Here is a 12,799-nt window from a genome sequence, read left to right as displayed (position 1 = left end):
GTTCCGTGCTGTCGTCCGTCGGAGGGGCCGTCGGCCTTCATTTTGGCCGACCTGACTTGCTGGGTCGGAGGGCGGGCAGTCGGACTCACTAACCCGGAAATAACAAGCGGGATGAGTGACGAACGCCTCTTAAAATCTGACGAAAATCTTTTAAATTGGCCTTTGTCGATCTGAAATGAAGAAAGATTCAGCAACTGCACGGCCTATTTCTCGCCTAAAATGTGTTTCTCCAAAGTTTTTTTCCTTTCAGCTATCCGCTCGTGCTCCAGGAAAGTGAAGAAAAGTAAATTTGGTAGGCTATATCCAGCAACCATGTAGCTAACGTTGGAAGCAGGAAAACTTGGCACTGCAGTTACTCGTGCCCGTAGCAAGACACCTGTCAAGTTTGAAATCCACTAACGGGTATTTTATCCAATCTGTGGCAGACCACCACACATTTTCACTGTCAGGGCTTTATATTATATTATATTTTTTAACTTTTTAAGATAAATTGAGGATTTAGGTTCAGTCCAGTTGGTGGCGGTAATGCACCTTTAAGTTGGTTTGCCAACCGCCAATAAACCATAAAGAGGAAGAAGAACACCTGTTTCAAACTTTGGCGGGGTTGAAATCGTGACGTATGCTAGGTAAGTGTCGTTTTGACGTTAGTTGGTGAGAAAACAAGGTTATTAGTTGATTTATCGACGAAAAAATGCTATAGCTAGTTGTAACGCGACCACGACAAACTTGCTAGGTAGCGCGAGTTAACCTAACGTTAGCTCGTTTTCAGAAGTTTATCTTAACATTACCGGGATTTTAATTTTTCCGTTACAGCACAAAACGGAAGCCGCAATGGAGACCAGCCTTTCCAGGTTTCTTGTTGGACTCTCTGTAAAAATCTGTCGTAGTGATGGTGAGCTGGCGTTGTTTTTCTATTGCAACTTTTACCCTAAATAATAACGCTGTATTTCGTGAACAAACTTGACGGTGACCTGCGGTTTTTGTCTGTAAACCAGGTCGAGTACATCTGGCAACGGTGAAGTCCATGGATATGGTCAAGTTTGCGGTTAATGTTGAATGGACTGAAAGAAAGATACGCCGAAGAAAGCAGGTAACGGTTTATGACCGGGTTGAAGTTATATGTCCAAATACACAGCGAAGACATTTGTTGAACTTACATTGGTTGTGATAATGTGAAACCAGCCAGGGACGCTGGAAGTCAATTAACGTTAGTTGAGGGCGCGGGGAGTGAGTGAGTGTGTATATACGTTTTTAAATTGTCTAAACACATTTTAACACTAACACTTTTTAACATCGGTGAGCTCCAGGTCCAAACACCGCCAGTGTTTTTAGTTTGACTGGTAAAGTGTTTAGACAATTAAAAGGTATTCATTTAGAAGTGGGCTGGCTGGTTAGCTAGCTAACGCAACCATGCTATTCCACCAACCTTCCATGCTACATAAATAAACCGGACAGCGTTGTCCGTCAGCAGGCGATAGAAACCCTGCTTTCCCCGTTCTGTTGGCTCAGAGCTCCACAGCTGAAGTCCACAGGTATTGGTGACAGATTCGAGAGGTTTTAATAACTGTAGTTGTGATGGAAAATGAACCATAGTAAAAAAAAACAGAGTATACGAGTAAATGTTGCATTGCAAGTTTGCAGCTGTCATTATGTTCATGTAAATATCAATGTACACATTTGGGAGTTTTTTTTTTTTCTCTCTGTGACTTCACATTCAGAATACAGGTGTGTATGTGAACATTTTCTACAAGTGCGTGTGTCTTGTCATGTATTAAGCAAGTTGACATCTAATCGAAGTACGTTTGTTTGCTTTTTAGGTTGATTTGAGTGAGTTATGTATACTAAATCCAGAGCTTTTGGATAATTTTAAGACGGTCCCAACCCCGTTTCAGACCCAGCCCCTCCTGCTCCAGACAAGGTAAGTCACCTTACTTTTCCACACAACAAAGAATTAGAGCAGCTTGTTGTCGATGCCAATAGGCTGGACCATATTTCTAAAATTACAACTTCACAGTTGTAATCAAATAATCCTATCTGAGCTGCTTCCTTGTTTTCTCTCATACAATTCTACTCTCAATAAATGACACAAATGTCATTTTGACTTATCCATTGGATTGTGAAATATGGGGTTCAACATTAGTCCTGGATGGAAAGGGGTTATCATTGTAAAACATCTAAATAACTGATGCAATGAGCAATTTCTCCCTCTCTGTCTCTTATAGAGGTATGAGGGTCCACTGTGCTCACCCAGAATTCCTACCCCTGCCTCCTGTGTGTAAATATATTGTACTATTTGCTTGTTTTAGATTGCCATATCGTGTAATTTGGCTCCTAACGGCTCATTTCCTTCCAAAAGCCTCTGCTCCAACAGTCACCAAAGCTGTCAGGTCAGCATGACCTGCATGTTCCTCCCTCTAAAGCAAATTACTCTTAATTTGTAATCACTCTTTTGTCAATGGGATCAGGGTGTAAGTGCTAAACATTCCACAATCCTTGAAGAGCACAACTCAGGCCTGGCCACTGATTATTCATAAAGAATCAGCCGCTTCAGTTTAATGATTGGGGCACAGGGTTGCAAATAGATAACTTTGGCTATTGGGTAATTTTGCGCATGCACTACTATATTTTTGACCATTAATCTGCTCTAAATTCTGGGTAGGAATAAAGGTGGGGGGGGGAAGGAGTGCTCAGTATCATCACTGATGACAAAGGTACAGCATTTGTATGAGCTTGTTTATCCATTTGGGAGAGTGGACTGTTGGAATACAACTGCACTGCTTTTACCCCCCCCCCCCACAATTGACTTAAAATAACACTTTAATTCAGTCAGTAATATGTATATGCACAAATAATCCAATATGTAAATACCTGCTGCACTTTAGTTTCTGCTTTTCTGCACCTGTGTTGATCTTTCGTGGCTCACTTCTGTCACCCTGGGTCTCTGAAGGATCTTTTTTCTGAATGGCAAATTTGTTTCTGTGGTCACTTTTCACTTGGCAGTCTACAGCCATGTACAGTGGATCCTTCTTTTGTACCATGGTTTGGATTACATTTAACCCCAGGAAAGCCATGCTAGCAATACTTCATTTAAGACACTGACACTCGTACTGCAGCTGTCTGACTTGGCTTTGTCTTTCAGTTGCCAATTGGTCTCCGACTAGGCAGACGTTTTTGCTCCAGGCCCCGGCCCCTGTTGCAGCGTCAGTCCCAACCTCTGAGTCTTCTCAGGCAAACCTGGAGACGGTCCACCCTAATCCCCCCTCTTCATCACTCCTCGCAAACTCTGGTTGGTATTGATCTACTGAGAAGAAATTAAAAAAATTAGAACATTGTCCCAAAAACATGAGACAAACCGAGGCAAGACACATACTTGTCTCAACATTTGGGTAATGTTGTTCTCAGTGACACATAATTGCAAGACCTGCCCATACAGTATATTTTTGCACACATTAGCAGTAGTATCACAATATGTGGAACATGTTGCATGCACTAGAGTAGATTTTCAGGTATTTTCTATGTGCAACCTAATCCTTTTTAATGCCTTCTTTGTTCAGGAATTTCAAAATACTTGTACTTTATAATTCTATACTTTTTTTACTTTTATAAACTCGAGTGCACTCTTTTGCCTTATCTAGCGCTTCATAATCCGCACCATAGAAAGAATGAGCCCAAACCAGCACAGTCGCTTACTTTTGTGCGTGAGGCAATAAAGGAAAATGAACCGGAGATGATGCCTCCTCCGCCTGCAGTCAAAGGTCAGTTAGACATTTTACGTCAACATATCATGTTTATCCACTGGAGCACTTGGATCTATAGCATATCCCATACACAAAGGTAGAAGGCTCTACACATTAATGTCACAAGTGCAGCCTCCCTTTTCTCCTTCTTTTAAAGGATTTTTTATTTTGGCAATTAGGCGCACATAGATTGTATCAACCCCATGTTCTCTGAGAAGTATAAACAGGTAGTTCATAATCTGGTACATACAAGGAATTCTGTAACTAGATTAGCTGGATATTGTGGTAATGAGATTTGTATTCATTCCTTTATTTTTGATCTAACAAAGGAAAGTATACATAATCTCTATGCACTTCAGGCAAAACAAAATCTGTGGCTTCTGAAGAGCTAAACAAAGGCAGCGAAAGGCTGTCTTGTGTTGTAAACCCCCCCGACATGCAGAACAAGAGAGAAAAGGTGTGTTAAACTTATTCTCCCCTTTTTTATATCTTTTTAATTGGTAGGCACTCTTATACACACGTTCCATCTTGCATTGTATTTACATTCCCTTTGTTTCTTTTTAGTTTGGAGAGGCTCACCGACCAAACCAGAAGTTCTATGAGATGATCCAAGACTTCAGAGAGACACTGGAAATAACCCCCTTATCAACAAATGAGCATGCAAGTTTGGACTCAAGAATGATCTGCCTTGTATGAAGTTGTATCGCCATACTTATAGCACATGTTGCATTTTTACAGATTGAACCTCGCAGGATTTGTGTGTGCGTTCACAAGCGCCCCCTTAACAAACAAGGTATATTGGGAGTGATTTCTAACATCCTGTATACATTTTTTTTGTTTGTTTTTAATTGCTGACTTTGACATTTGTGTGTATTCCAGAGAATGAGATGGATGTGGTGTCTGTACCTGGCAAAGGTACTCTGCTCGTCCATGAGCCGAAACGGAAGGTGGACCTCACCAAGTACTTGGAGAACCAAATATTCCACTTTGACTACTCCTTTAATGAGACCGCCACCAACGACCTGGTCTACAAGTAATGTCCGCATTTGTCCTTTTATTTAGCAACAATGTAGTCTCTCATTGCCAGACCTTCCTCCACAGCGCTGCAGACAGGGTTATTGGCATTTCTTTAAGCCAATCACAATCGTCTTGGGCTGCACTAAGCAGATACGGGGCCTCGGCAAAATGGCCTCGGGAAGGAACTTGTCTTGGTGGAACATTTGCACATAGGGAGACGAGCTCTGGAATTAAAATGGCTGAGTATGTGATGAGAACTTGACTCAAAAAGAAATGTAATTGAATTGTCGGTTCTAGCTCGGAGGATGTTTCCCGACTCAACCGGAGTTTAGAATACCAACACAAAGAAAGTGGAAGGTCAGGGACATCCGACCGAAAATGAGGAACATCCTCCGGCAGCACGGGAACTATCCTGTAAATGAAACGTGGTTTATATAGACTAGCAACAAGGTGGATCTAATTGCAGGCTTCCTAAATAAGATGGGAGCGTGTTGACAAGCTTTCACAGAAATTCTTCATGGTGGATATGATTTAAGGAATTTGTCTTTCGAGGGATTTGTTTCTCGTTTCCCAGAGCTGTAAATAACGTGGGAAATGGAGATGTATCGGCTCCAATGCTGCCTAAAACGCTGGTATCAGGACATACAGGAGTTTATGCACCGATGCCATGTAATGAAGCCCTAAAGAAAATCTACGTTAAAGTAGTTCATGTTCTTTTCTGTTATAACTGACTGTCAAACTACATAATGTTCTGTGGCATTTATTGTTAATGTTTCACAAAGTTTAACCTGAGCCAGACCGACAAAGAAATAATATCACATCCATACAGGGATAGTAGTATACAGTTGTTAAAACATGACACACTGGTATCGGATCGGTACTCTATGGGCCTGATACAAAAGTTCAGGTATTGGGGCCATCTCTAGTGGGAAAGGAAAGTGTCGATAGCGGTGTTTACTGTAGTGTGTATCTGTTCAGTAAAGTGTCCAAGTGTTGATCAGGAGTAAAAATGTTTGAAACTCAAGGTGTAATATCTAAACATGCCATTGCTGTCTTTTTACAAAGTGTTCAATTTATGACAAATGCTATATTTTTTTTTTTTCTTCAGGTTCACAGCCAAACCTTTGGTGTATTCCATTTTCGAAGGTGGAATGGCGACATGTTTCGCCTACGGCCAGACTGGAAGTGGGAAGACTCATGTAAGCCTCTGCTTGTTTGGTGACTTGTCTTGAAGAGGCATTTGTAAAATGCATTTCTTTTTTGCTTGTTTGGCACACTATCTCCCTAGACTATGGGAGGTGATTTCACAGGGAGGCAGCAGAACGGCGCTAAAGGAATCTACGCCTTGGCAGGTAGGGCCGCAACCATCCACCCAATGGCTCTACATGCACTCTGTGTAGAAGGAAATGCTAAATCTTGGTTTTCACATTAAGATAATTAACAGGAATCGATCAAATCGGCATGATTTTGTATGTTCCAGTTGACTCAGGATATGAGTCTCCATTGCGTTTCTCTTTTAACCCTTGTGTGGGCTTCATATTTGTGTTACACAGCCAATGTTCCCGGGTCTGGTGGACCCACCACATTTTTACTTTTAAATCAATACAGCCATAAGAATTTATGTAAAAATACATAACAGATGTTTACTTTAGCTCAATTACCAATGAATAAATTTATGGTTCATATTTGCCATTTACCCCTGTGAGATCACATTAATGATCATATGATCATTTTCATTTTGTGAGAAAACAAGGAAATTCAATTATAAAAGGTAAAAAAAATCTTTGATCGTTATTGGTGCTTATTCCTTAGAACTTAATCAAAACGGGTGAAAATGCTTGAAATGTGTAACTTTGTGAGAATAGCGGGTGCAGAAAGACAACATGGTTTCATAGCACCTACAATTAAATGCATTCTGGTCCATTAGACCTGAACACATCATATGTAATAGTTATGTGTAGGGGGGTGTACCGTGTGAAGTCATTGGAAATAAGTTGTGTATATATATATATATTTTTTTTTTTTGTTCTTCACAGAAAATGAGCCAAGGCCAATGAGTTTGAGTTAGAAGAAATAATGACTAGCATGATTTGTCTTTTAGCAAACCTCAAACAGGTCCCACAGACCTGAACAACGCACAAGGGTTAAACTACACTCAGGATTGTCTAAAAGTGGCCTTTTACATGGTAACTTTATCTTGAATAATTTGAGTCTTTCCCTTCTAGCCCAGGATGTTTTCACCTATCTGAACCACCAGACATATGCTAACCTGGACCTTTCTGCTTATGTCAGCTTCTTTGAGATTTACAATGGAAAAGTAAGAAAATGAACACATTTATTAAGAATGTTTTACATTAAAATCTGCTTATTCGAGGTATCTTAAAAGGAGAATTCCGGTCGATTTCAACACACAGTTCTGTTTGTAAATTTGGAGTGCTGTCAGTAGCAAGAAAACACAATCGGTGCTGCCGACACGTGTTATCCTCCTGCTAGCGTTAGCACCCAACAGGCTTAAACGGGCAAGTTTTAAATGTGTTTTTAGCCTCTTAACATGTTCAAAATGTCATTAAAAGTGCCTACCCATGTGAAGTGATTCCTTCCGAGTGAACACAGTGAATCTGACTGTAGTAGATGTGAAAGAAATGCATGAAGTTGTGCTAATTCAGCTCTGTTTAGTTCCAGTGTTGAGATGGCAGTTAAGAGTGCTTGGGGACCGTCTACAAACTACAACATAGAAAAGAGATGCAACAAAAATATGTAGGCTATTAATTTAATGATTAAATAAGGTAGTGTCTCTAAACTTCAATTGTCTCCTGCTGGTTGTACTACAGCACTTTTAAAAAATAAGCATATGCCTATTTTTGAAAATGTTTTCATCTCTTTTCAGTGTTGTAGTTTGTAGATGGTCCCGAAGCACTCGTTGCAGTATCAACACCGTAACTAAACAGTGCTGAATTAGCACAACTTCATGCATTTCTTTCACATCTACTACAGTCAGATTCACTGTGTTCACTCGGAAGGAATCACTTCACATGGGTAGGCACTTGTAATGACATTTTGAACATGTTTAGAGGCTAAAAGCACATTTAAAACTTACCCTGTTTAAGCCTGTTGGGTGCTAATGCTTGCAGGAGGACAACACGGTGTAGGCAACACGATTGTGCGATTGTTTTTTCTTCTCGCTACAGACAGCACTCCAAATTTACGAATGGAGCTACATGTTGGAATCGACCGGAATACTCCTTTTAACAAGTGAAATACTTTTTGAATCAGGTGTATGACCTGCTGAATAACAAGGCCAAGCTGCGTGTTCTGGAGGACGACCGACAGCAGGTCCAGGTGGTTGGTCTGGAGGAGGTCTGTGTGTCCAGCGCAGAACAGGTCATTGAGATAATCCAGCAGGGCAGTGTATGCAGGTACTCGTGTCTTAAGACTTGCGATATCAAGGTACATATTTCTTCAAACTTAGGTTTCATTCCTCTCTCTAACCTCCTGGTAAACTGTTTGCCTAGCTGTTACAAAGACAAAGCGTTCAGGACTGTAGGTTAAAGGGGCTCTAAGCGATGTTGGGTGACGGCACTGCTTGTTGACGTTCGAAGTATTGTCAAACAAAATGAGGCTAGCTCGCCCCTCCCTCATCCCGTCCGCTCTCCCTCCCTTCTGTGCTTCCACGCACTAACCCCCTACCCCCAAATCCTTGTTGGTTATTGGCTGGAACGCTAGAAGTTGTTTGGTGGCGCACTTTGTTTTTGTTGGAGCCTGGGCTGTCTTTTTTTTGTGTGTGTAAAAAAATTAAGTGTTCAGGGGACAGGCAGCTCACAGTGAGGTTTGCTGTATGTGACAAAATGTAGCTTAAACGTGCGACATCGCTTTAGAGCACCTTTTTTTAATGTTTTTTTGCACTGGTGCTACAGAGGTTGAAAGTTGTGTAGCACAGATGAGAAGTATTTAAGTACATTGTAGTTTGAGACTTTTCAAATTCTGTGTGGGGGGGAGTTTAAAATTATTTCCATGACCTTTCAAATGAACATAGTACATTGTTTTTATAATCACATCTGTAGTCACACGGACTACAACCAAGTACAATAGCGATGCGCTATCATTCACCTCACTCCCAAAACAAGCAGCTCTTTCTCACACATGCAGCGCAAGAAGCTGTATCGCACAGGTGCTACTGCGCCGATTTTCATTCATCGCCCAGACCGATTTTTGTGAAGCGTATCGCGCGGTCCTGAGCACGTGATGGTTAACTTAAGAATCGGACAGGAGTTTTGTCACATTTGTGGCATTCTTCAGCTCGAAAAATGTACAACCTTAACTTGGCTGCTTTCCCTTCTGTCATGCTGTCTCTCCAGAACGTCAGGCCAGACCAACGCCAACTCATCCCGCTCTCATGCCATCCTTCAAATCGTTCTGCGGCACAATAACCGTGCCACCACGCTGCATGGCAAATTGTCACTGATTGACTTGGCTACCAGTGAGCGCGGCACTGACGTCAGTAGCAATGACCGCAGCACTTCGGCGGAGACTGCCAAGATCAACCGCAGCCTGCTGGCTCTCAAGGTAGGCTGCTGTGGCGTGCACACACCAGATACATATTTAGATGTGGATGAAAAGTGAGAAGGGCCCGCTTTCTCTTGCACCTCAGCTAGATGCCATGTAACCATGGCTCTCAAATTGAGACCGTAAAGAGTAAAATGCTTAACTCCTGGCTTTCTCAGAGCTCTGTCCAAATATTAAATATGCATGCAAAGCACCTGAAAAGAGAATTACACCTACGTGTCTGTGTCCTGTAGGAGTGCATTTGCTCACTGGGAATGAACAGCGATCACATTCCTTTCCGACTGAGCACTTTGACCAGAGTCCTCAGGGACTCTTTCGTTGGCGGAAAGTCCAAGACCTGCATGGTACGTTAAACACCATACTTGTGGGCATCCGGATAGCTCAGTTGGTAGAGCAGGTGCCCATATATAGAGGTTTACTCCTCAACGCAGCGGGCCCGGGTTTGACTCTGACCTGCGGCCCTTTGCTGCATGTCATTCCCCTTCTCTCTCCCCTTTCATGTCTTCAGCTGTCCTGTCAAAAAATGGCCAAAGAAAAACCACCATACTTGACTACTTTTAAGTTTGGCATACAGCATATTATGGTCTGTATACATTGTAATTGTTGATGCAGATTTACACCAAACAGCACAAACTCTGTTGTGAATAAGTATGTGGGTTTAAGTACAGTATGTACACATTTTCCCTTCTCTTATTTCGTAGATTGCTATGGTGTCTCCAGGCATGACGTCATGGGAATACATGATGAACACACTACGTTATGCTGACGGGTACATATTGATCAACCTATGGAGTTTGACTTAATTCCATTTGTGTTTTGTGTGAGAAACTCCTACATTTTAATATGAAAAGAATATCATGCCTGGGAAGATGAACCTTGAAATATTTTTCCGATCTTTGGCAGAGTGAAGGAACTGACTGGCAAGTCCAAAGTCAACAGGGAAGCTACGGCACAAGAGCCTATCCACGGCTCCACAGAGGTCAGCTTGCACAAGATCAGTCCTAAATCATAATATGTATATCATATGTATAATTTGCTGGAGTGTTTGCTTTTGTGTGTTGTAGGAATCTGGTGTGGATGCCAGTGTTTATGCCATATCGCAAGCAGCAGAGCTGGAGGAGGTTTATGTACAGTTGCAGGTAGTTTTTTCTTAAGTCTGCTCTTCTTTACAGCATACAGGAATAGTGATGATCCCCTTTTTTTTTTTTTTCTTAAATCTGCTTTTTAACTCAATGTTTTATTTCTCAGACAGCCAAGGAACTCTTGAATGCATTGAGTGAAACCTATTGCAATATTGAGGAAGTACTCCCGGACCTGGTGGATCATGCAAATAAATTAATGGGTTTGTACAAACCACAGCTTGATGTGTTTTTTTTTTTTTTTTTTTTGTCGGTTTAGCAATTTACTACAAAATGAATCAAATGTAACCTTATTGGACTACTATTGACTAACACAGCAAACTGTACCATTATTCTCACGGAGACTTGAACTGTTAGTCTGCAGACCAGACCGGGGGGGGACAATTAAGTTAAATGTTTGGCTATGAGCGTTTCCTGGAGTCAAATGGAGTCTATGTAGTAGTTTGGGGACAATGATAGTCTGTATGGTCTTTTTCAAATAGTTCATGTAGCAAACCTGTGATTACTGCATGCTGAACAGGGAGACACAGGAGACTCCTTGTGCTGACTAGATCAAGTGCCAGGACACAACTGCATTAGTAAAGGACCAAAATCTGGGTGGATACATGTCTTTTATTTTTTTTATTCTGTTTTATGTCATCCACAGACACAGTACAGGCTTTGCAGACTGCTGTGGAACAGGAAAGCAAGGCAAAGCTACTGAAAAGAACCCAACTTACAAAGTGTGTTTAATTAAAAATGTCTAAGCAGCTTGATTTAGATGTTTGTAAGAACTGTTAAATAAAATCTCATTGAAAATGTTTCAAGTCTTGTAAGAACTACTTTGGGAAATTGTATAGTGTTAGATGCAGCACTCTTCACTGTGGATGTTTTCATGTCTTACAGGACTATTCAGGCAGTAACCAGCAGATATAGTAGTTAAAATCTCTACTTTTACCAGCTTGAACAAAGTGATGTATAAATTATGCATACATTGTTATAATCTAAATATAGAAAATCTGCTTGAGTACTTTAAATGTGTATATATACATGCATACATAATTTAAAAAATAAACATTAACATGTCAGATACAGAATAGACCTTTACAGAGATGTTGTATGGAGTTGGTGAGGTGGTGAAATATATAGTTCTGTTAAATCTTATATACGCCTGGTATATCGAAGCTGTCCCCGAGTGCCGTAATGCCTGCCGTTTATTAATACATGTAGTTATAGATCAGATTTCCCTACACTGCAAGAACAGGCCGAAATTAAGTCAATTTGCAGCAATTCCTGAACGTCTGAGAAGTTTTTTTGCTTTTTCTCCGCCAGTCATGATTCGGTGCAACAACTGCCAGGGTCATTCATACACTGATCAGCATTCACGAGGTGCTTTGCATTGACTATTTATGGTTATAAATGGGCATGTACAGGGCGGGATAAGAGGCTGATTCACGTACGCACACTTGCAGGTAATCTGATTTATAAAGGGAACATTGCTTACAGGTGTGCGTACACAGTTTTATAAATCTGACTTTTTTGTTTTGGCATACTCCATTTTGGGCTTTTGGGCATACGTACACTTATAGTAAGGATCCTACGCACAGTTTTAAAAGTGAGACCCCTGAGCAGGGGGAATGAGAGGGGGAAACCGCAGAGGGAATGAGAGGAGGAAACACCAGAGCAGGGGGAATGAGAGGAGGAAACGTAGCAGAAGATATTCCTTTTTAAACCTAAATGTAGCCTAAGTTGGAAAATGTATTTCTTTACCTTTTGTGGCACTGAGAGGAGGCAGCTTGTAGTCAGAGCAGTAGGAGTTGGTTGCAAGCCTTAGGCAGGCCACAAGATGGTTTCCATCATTGTGGATCTGTACTTGATTTTCATGTGAGAAAAGACAGACTCGATGATTCTCCTCTATGAAAAGGCAGACTCCCACAAATACAGTATGTTGGTCCACAAAGTGCTGTTCAATCTGTGGAGATTGGGATACCTTTGTTCCATCAGCTGGTTCCACAACTCTCCATTCATGCCAGGTGTTGCCCTGGATTTTGATCTCAATGTAGTTTTGCCGTGTGAGAAACATCATTCTCAGCACTAGACATGTCCGATGATACTCCTTTTGGAGGCAATGCAGTGTTTTCAATACTTGCGCCAAATGGAAAACACAGACCGCTTCCTAAAAGGGAGTTTTTCCTGTCGCAATAGCTACTGCTAATGCTTGCTCTTGAGGGAATTACTGTAATTGTTGGGGCTTTGTATGTATATATATATATATAAAAAAAATTTAAAAGGACACTTAATACATAATTAGAAAACAAAAAAAAATACATAAAATACAATACAAAGGCAATATGAAAAGGAATG

At 41.1% G+C, this 12,799-nt stretch overlaps 1 pseudogene across 1 annotated transcript; it reads left to right on the top strand.

Annotated features, from left to right (window-relative positions):
• Positions 1-563: 563 nt before the first annotated feature.
• LOC144536604 (kinesin-like protein KIF2C) lies at positions 564-11,256 on the top strand (annotated as a pseudogene). The gene is made up of 23 exons (XR_013503765.1): positions 564-626; positions 814-892; positions 996-1,090; positions 1,818-1,918; positions 2,223-2,271; positions 2,357-2,387; positions 3,114-3,286; positions 3,636-3,755; positions 4,097-4,194; positions 4,302-4,397; positions 4,476-4,530; positions 4,617-4,770; positions 5,863-5,953; positions 6,043-6,106; positions 6,980-7,071; positions 8,028-8,170; positions 9,110-9,317; positions 9,551-9,661; positions 10,019-10,086; positions 10,221-10,296; positions 10,382-10,456; positions 10,566-10,659; positions 11,103-11,256. The product of XR_013503765.1 is annotated as a kinesin-like protein KIF2C (transcript).
• Positions 11,257-12,799: the final 1,543 nt, after the last annotated feature.

Source organism: Sander vitreus, chromosome 21 (genome assembly GCF_031162955.1).
Source record: "Sander vitreus isolate 19-12246 chromosome 21, sanVit1, whole genome shotgun sequence".
NCBI lineage: Eukaryota > Metazoa > Chordata > Actinopteri > Perciformes > Percidae > Sander > Sander vitreus.
Note: the sequence above shows the minus strand (reverse complement) of the source record. Positions and strands in the feature narration are given on the sequence as shown.